Here is a 7662-nt window from a genome sequence, read left to right on the forward strand (position 1 = left end):
GTCGGATAATCCGACTCGGAGAGTCAAATAGGGTTTTCGACTGATTGGTCATGCATGGACTTGGTGGGCCTGGGAGATGACTCAGCGAGTCAGTTAGGGTTTTCCAACACTTGATCGCGCATAGACTCGGCGAGTTAGTTGGGAACTTGGCGAGTCGAGTCGAGTGATTCAGGAATCTTTAAAGAACTCGACGAGTGGCAAGTTGCACTCGACGAGTAGGACAACATGGACTGTTGACCATTGACCGTTGACTTTGAAATTGACCAAGAGTTGACCCGTTGACTTATGAGGGCATTTTGGTAACTGGGAATTATCACCGGTGGTTGTAGGTGTTGGACTTGGAGCTGCATTTGGAGGAGTTTGACTTTATCACTTCGAGTTACTTGTGAGGTGAGTTATCCTCACTATATCAACAGGGTCTACGACACCAAGGCCGACCCTTTATGATTTACATCCTGGTTTAGGATGGTTTCTATGTTAATGATATGCTACATTTCATCCTGGTTTAGGATGATTGCTATGTTAGATTTCATCCTGGTTTAGGATGGCTGCTATGCTAGAGATCGGTTACATCGGTATCGTGGTTATAGGATGGTTGCTATGTTATTGATCGGTTCGATCTGCATGTTTACTTGTTTATATGTATGTGCACATGTTTGTTGGTTTGGGGAAAGGGTTGAGGCAGGTCCTGCTGTGTGCAGTGGGCCAAGACACCCTGGGCGGACCGGGTAGACTGCAGGCCCGGGCCGGGCAAATATAGTCAGGCCGAAGGCCCAGCGAGCGGTCCGGATAGGCTGAAGGCCCCGAGGAGGGCGGTCCAGACGTGCCGAGGGCTCGGAGAGCGGTCCAGATAGACTGAGGATCGGGAGTCAGTCCAGTCAGACTGATGGCTCATTATGCATGTTGTATCTATTTGCTTACATGCTTATATGATATGGTTATATCTGTATGGCGTTGGTATTTTTGGGGTAACTCACTAAGCCTTCGAGCTTACATTTATCGATTATTGTTTCAAGTACTTCTGATGATCGCGGGAAGGCGAAGGCGTGATCGTACCGCTCCTCACATTTTATGATTTTATGATTTGGTTCTGGGATACTCTGACAATATACTATTTTGAAAACAAGTTTTGTAATAATCATGTGTTTTGAAAGGTTTTAAAAAGTTTTAAATTGGCTTAGATTTAATGGGTGTTACACTTTTTGTGAGCATTTCGGGCTTCTACCTTAGGATCGACAACATCTTTCCTATTTAACATGTGTTTCCTTTTCGAATGAAGTGAAGATTAAGATGTTTGTCCTACTGAAGGGTTGTTGAACGCATGCTTAATTGGAACTAGTTTTGTTTTGGAAATCACTTGGGGTTCAGACTCACATGAGATTGACAAATCATCGACTTCACTATCTAAAGATGCCCAAACACACTCAGAGAATTTAACTCCAGTTGTCTCCGGAAAAATTTCCTCAACAACACAGTTGTTAGGAGGGCTATGGTTCGGATTTTGAACGACAGGGTTTGGAATATTATAGTGGGGTTCCGAGGTCCGATTCAGGTCCAGGTTTGTCAGAGGCGGAAAATGTGTGGAACAGGAAACTTGACAACTATAGGCTGAAACTCAGGAATCAATGAAGCAAATTGGTCAGGAGTCTCAGGAAGGGGTGACAAAGGCGAGACAGGGGTGTCCGAATGTTTAATGTTCGGAACGTCTCCCATAAAAGTTAGGTTTTGTAACTCCTTCAAGGGACGAGCAATAGGTTTCGGAAACTCGCTTCCGAGACCAAGAGTTTTTGACCAAGGATGACGAAAATTGTGAGTCATCCGTTCAGTTTCTTCAAGAATGTCAATGGAATTGTGCAAGACATCTATTTTAGCATTGAGACGTTTGTTGTCAGAAATTAAAACATTTCTTCCAGAATAAGTGATTTCACATTTGTCTTTAAGAATGATACATTCATCTTGTGACATTACAAGCTCTCGTTCTAAAGACTCTATTTTCAACTTCTTATCCTCAAAATGTAATCTAAGACGACTTAATTCACTTTCCTTCTTCTCACTGGCTTCTATGGCTGACTCACAGGCTTTGTAAATGATGTTCATATCTGATTGGATCTGGGTTAGATATGGTTCACAAAGAGATAAGTCAAAATTATTATCAGTAATCATATATTTTGCCTGGTTAACGATGCTTCTGCCAGGTGGATCGTTGGTATCCATGTAGCAGTAGGTTGGCTCAGCATCTTCATCATCTCTTTCCGACCCAGACAACCAGTAGCCTTCATCACATTCTATTTCTTGTCGAGCCATAAGACACATGTTCCTGCCAGTGGTTACGTCATCATCATCTCCAGATGACCAATACCCTTCTACGTCCCTTGATACAGTGGTAACAAAAGCCTTTTCACTTTCTGTCATTTCTTGTGCTCGACGTGCATAGTAAGCAAAGTCATTGATCTTGGGTTTCTGTGGGACTTCGGATAAGCAATCTTTGGCAAAGTGATTTGCATGACCACATTTGTGACATACAATCTTGGGTTTTTCCGAATTCGGAATCTGTGATGATTCTGAGGTATGATTTGGTGTAGGAAGGTTAGGCTTGTAGGATGGTGGGTTTTCTGAAGGTTTGTCGAAAGGTTGAGGATTGTTTTGGTGAGGTGCCTGGAAATAGTTGTTTTGGTGAGAAGCTTGGAAACGATTGTTATATGGCTTGTTGAAAGGACGGTTGTATTTCATGGAAAGTAAGGCAAACTCCTGTTGCGGAGTTCGGATTCCATTTCTTCAGAGTTAAGATCACTCATTGGTTGATAGTTGTTAGAGGTGGGAGCAGGTATGGTTGGAGGTGAGGGTTGAACAGGAGGAATATGAGTATGGTTGGAGGTAAGGGTTGAACAGGAGGAATATGAGGAACAACAGCAGAGAGAGGGTCCGAAACAGCAAGGTTCGGAGTTTGTGGGTCGTAGGAACTGACTAGAGCTAGAGGGCCTCCAGTGAGTTCACGCAGGGTTTGTGCAACATTTGATTCATGACCTTGAAGCTCATCGAAAAGTTGTTAGAGCTTCAGCTTTTTCAGAGATCCATTACTCTGAAGACATGATTTCACATTTCCCCATCCCTTTCCGAGGCTGTTGATGAACTTGAGATTGTACTCAAGCGGGGTTCGGACTATCCCATGAGCTGTCATGTTGTTGAAGACGATTCGGTATCTGTTTGAGACCGAGGCAACAGATTCACCAGGTGTTGTAGTGAAAGTGTCGAACTTATTGACAACCGAGAAGGTGGAACAAATCTTGAAGTGTGTCCCAAATCTCTTTTGCGGACTTGCACAATTTGATGTGCTCAAAGAGAGAAGGTGGAACACCAAACACCATTTCTGAAAAGGCAATTTGATCGGCATGCAACTTTTCAAGATCATTAGCAGTGAGAGGTGCTTGTCGTTGTTGATCTTGTCCCAAGAGGGTTGCAGCAGCATCTCTAACAATGGTTTGAACTGGAACATGAGGACCTTCTTTAACGGATCTCCAGATAGATTCATATTTTTCTTTTCCAAGTAAAAATCTTTCCATTCTGACTTTCCAGTAATCATACTCTTCAACAACTAACAGTGGGGTACGTGTAGGGCAACCAACGTTATTTGCTATTTGCATTGAGTACATTTGTTGAGAATTAGAAGCAGCCATTGAAGTTAAGATATCTTGAGCAAAAGTGGTATATAGAAGAACTTTATCCTGAACACGGAAATTATCGAAATACCAAAGTAATCTCGAATCAACTATAATCTGTTCTTATGGATTCAAAGGACAACCACTCAAGCTCTGATACCAATTGTGAGAACAAAGAACTGATTGTGCAGGGACAAGGTTTGAAAACTCAAACCTTGAGTTAATGCTTAAGATCAATGTCTGCTTCTGATTATAAGTTCCAGTCAAGTCTGGCAAGACCAGTCAAGACTTGAAGATGAAGATCAACAAAATACTTCAAGTATTAAATATGAGACAATGAGAATAATCAAATTAAAGACAATATATGAACAAGTAGAATGTTTGAAATAGTTTGATTTGAGAGAAAGATGCAAGTGAAGTAAATGTGAAAATATCTATCTTTGGATGAACAACCTGTCTTCTATTCTTGTCATTAAAAGCTCCTTATAAAGGAGAAAGAGTGCATCGTACAAACTTGAATACATACATAAGACTCGACAAAAGAGTTACATCTGACACTCTGATTATCCCTTTGACAAAATAAACTTAGTCCTATGAATGGTTACATGAAACTAAAAGACAAGAATAATAAATGTAAAGATAGATAGACACATTTGGAAGTGTACACCATTTCGGAACATTTACACCTGATCATTCTTTCTATTCCGGACACCAACTTGATTCCGGACCACACACGGACTCCGGAACATGAACTGACTTCGGAACATGAACTGACTTTGGAACATTCAAAAGATAGAGATTGCTAGAGGTTCACTTTCAGGTTCCAACATTTGGTCCCTAGCAAACATAAAAAGACTAGATTACCCTTCTTGATTTATTTTTAGTTTGTTTATTGGTAAATTGTTATTTATTTATTAAAAAACTATTTATTAAATAACATGACTCTTATTTCACCCTTACCTTCACTATACCCATCTCTAGTCTCAGAATACATCAACGACTTCATCTGCCACCACCACCACCACATACTCCTTCCTTCTTCCTCCCCTCCCTTCTATTCGACGGAAACATGCATCACCTCTTCCATCTATTCACCGAAACCTGCATCATCCTTCCTTTTCTTTCCTTAAAACCTCCACATTACAACCACAGTTGCCGAAAAAGGTGTTTGATTTGCTTCCCTTTTCCGAAGAGCTCTCTGCTGCCCCTTTCTGGTTCGATCATCTTCTCTGTCGTCTTCGTCTATCCCACAACCACTCCCTTCCTATTATCCCATTCTCAACCATATCTCGTATGCTTATAGTGGAATCGCCAGTAAAAGTTACAAATATCTCACCCACCATTGTACTCCCTTCGTTATCTATTGCAGACGAAATCAAATAACATCCACAAAAAATAAAGAAAATATAGAAAAAGCCTACTGAAATTGACTCAAACCCCCAAGGGCATGGGTGGAATCGATTGGATGTGGAGGCCAGGAAATTGGTGGAGCTTTTCTTACACATCGACGATGGAGGCGAAGAGAAACGAAGGTATGTTTTGGCATAGGAAGTGGTTTCCGACGATGTGGCAAGCATCGATCAACTTAACCAGTTCGTCATCGTGGGTCACACTCTCGGAACGAAATTTAGGGTACAAAGGGGTAATTTTGTGGTCGGGGTTCCATTACTGATGAAACTGGTGTGCAGTGGAAATGGGGAGGAAGGGATGCATCTCGATGGTGAAAATGGAGGAGGGGAATGATGAGGATGATGAAGATAGAGGATAAGTCACATTAAAAGGTGTGAGAGAGAGACAAAGGGGATGAGTTTGGGTGGTGGGGACGACATGGATTTTTTTTTATTATTACATTAGTTTTTTTTAATAATGAGTAAATAATAAATAAACGTGAAAATAAAAATATATGGGTAAAATTATATTTTTATGTGTATTAGGGACTAAATACGCAACAAAATTTAGTTTTAGGGACCTTCTGAGTTAAAAAAAGAGTTAGGGACCAAACATGCAAATTACCTCAAACTATAGGGACCATTCGTGTAATTTACTCTTTAAAAAATTTAGGATCTAATTTTTTTTTGGGAATGAAGTAATAAACAAATAATAAAGGAAATTGTAGAGGGCTTATACTTGAATTTACAAAGTATATGATTAATATTATCCAACTATATCCCATTTCCAAGATAAAAAGAAAGAGATATAGTTGTTTGATGTTATAAAAATAAATGATGAACAGCGTGTTTGAGATTGTTTCTCAAACTCTTTATTGACTTTTTTGAAAAGTCAAGAATTTCTGGTTATTTGGAAAATCTATTTTTTTAACTAAAACAATTAGTGTTTGACAAACACCTTTTTAACTTATTGGCTTTTTGAAAATCTAATAAATCAATAAATAATTTTAAAAAGCTCTCACAAACACCACCAAATTGTTATAAGTAGACTTGAAAAACAACATAACTCCTCCTACATTGTTGGTTAAAGAAAATGGTTGTTGCATTTAGGTTTTTAAAAAGGAAAGAGACCGACTTGTCCAAAGTATTATTAATTTTTTGCAAAATTCCGATTTTAGTGGTTAAGTATGCCGATTTTTACTGTTTTAAGGCGTTTGACCAGTTGAACCCAAATTTTTGCAAACTGATTGTTTTGTTATTGCTTCGACCTAAACCGACCTGCCACATGTATTCACCACATGTATTGTTGAGTCTTTGGTTTTTTAGGCTTCACTTAATTAGGAACCACATGTTTTTCTATTATAGAGTCGCCAATTCACATTGTCTTTACTTACTACAATATTCATACCTAAAGGAGTTACAAAAGGTTTACAACTTAAAAAACAAACTTATGTAATTATTCCAAACATTATTTTCTTTGTGAAAGACAAAATCCAAATGATGTTTCAACAATCTTAATACCTAAAAAGTTTAACTTTCCAACATCTTTAATATAAAAAATAGTTTTCAGAAACTCTTTAACATTTAAAATTTATTTTTATAGCTCACAATTGAGCGATATCATCTACATAACCCAAAAGAACCACAAACACCTGGCCCTTTGATTTTGTAAATGATGAATAATCACTTTTAATTTGAACATACCCAAAATCAATTAAATAATATGTAAGTTTTCATTCCACTTTCTTGGAGCAAGTTTCAAACCACGTAAGAACTTAACCAATTTACGCAAAAGTTTAACATTAGGTGAAAAATATCCTCAAGGAAAAGTCATATACACCTCTTGTGGAAGTGGTCTGCATAAGAAAACATTATTTACATTTATATGATAAAGATTCCAATCAAAACTAACAATGGCAAGTACACACCTAATAGTTACTCATTTATCAACCGGTGAAAATGTTTCGTCGAAATCAGAACTCTCACATTGACTATAACCTTTTGCCACCAACTGAGCTTTATAACACTCAATCTCACCATTATATTTATATTTATCTTATAAACCCATTTACAACCGATAACTTTTCTAACTTCAATAATTTTCCGATTATCATTCGTATTTAATGCTTTCATTTCCTCATACTTAGCGTAAACCCAGTTTCCATCATCTCCATCACCGTGAAAATTGTGTGATTCAACGGATTTATTTAAATTCAAAACATAACTAGACATTTTGAGTTTTAAAGAAACAAAACCACTAGCAATTGAGGTGTAAAATTCTTCATAAAAAGGGCAAAGTTCAAACCCAGGCACACAAAAACTATCGTTAGTGTTCTGTGATTGACCTCCTATGTAAGCCTTGGGGAGGGTTTACATGGGTTGCTCAGATGGTGCGGTTTACTATTTTTAATTAAATAATCATTAAAAGTGTAATTTCCTCTCACGACTAGACCTTCGAGGACCACTATCACATGACATACTAATAGGTTTACTACTTAGATGAACCAATTTGATTATATCCAATAATGTTGACAAGTGAAGCAAATAGGACAAAATATAAGAAATTGTGCTTAACGTACTATAGACACTATGTTATTATAAAAAATCTACTTTTACAT

At 38.2% G+C, this 7662-nt stretch overlaps 1 long non-coding RNA gene across 1 annotated transcript; it reads right to left on the bottom strand.

The window, feature by feature from the left end:
- Positions 1-4095: 4095 nt before the first annotated feature.
- On the bottom strand, positions 4096-5442 carry LOC145159322 (uncharacterized). The gene is made up of 2 exons (XR_013737640.1): positions 4617-5442; positions 4096-4493 (listed from the first exon to the last, which is right to left on the bottom strand). It is a non-coding gene; the product is annotated as an uncharacterized LOC145159322 (long non-coding RNA).
- Positions 5443-7662: the final 2220 nt, after the last annotated feature.

Source organism: Lactuca virosa, chromosome 1, assembly GCF_052849685.1.
Source record: "Lactuca virosa cultivar CGN04683 chromosome 1, Lactuca_virosa_CGN04683_v6, whole genome shotgun sequence".
Taxonomy (NCBI): Eukaryota; Viridiplantae; Streptophyta; class Magnoliopsida; order Asterales; family Asteraceae; genus Lactuca; species Lactuca virosa.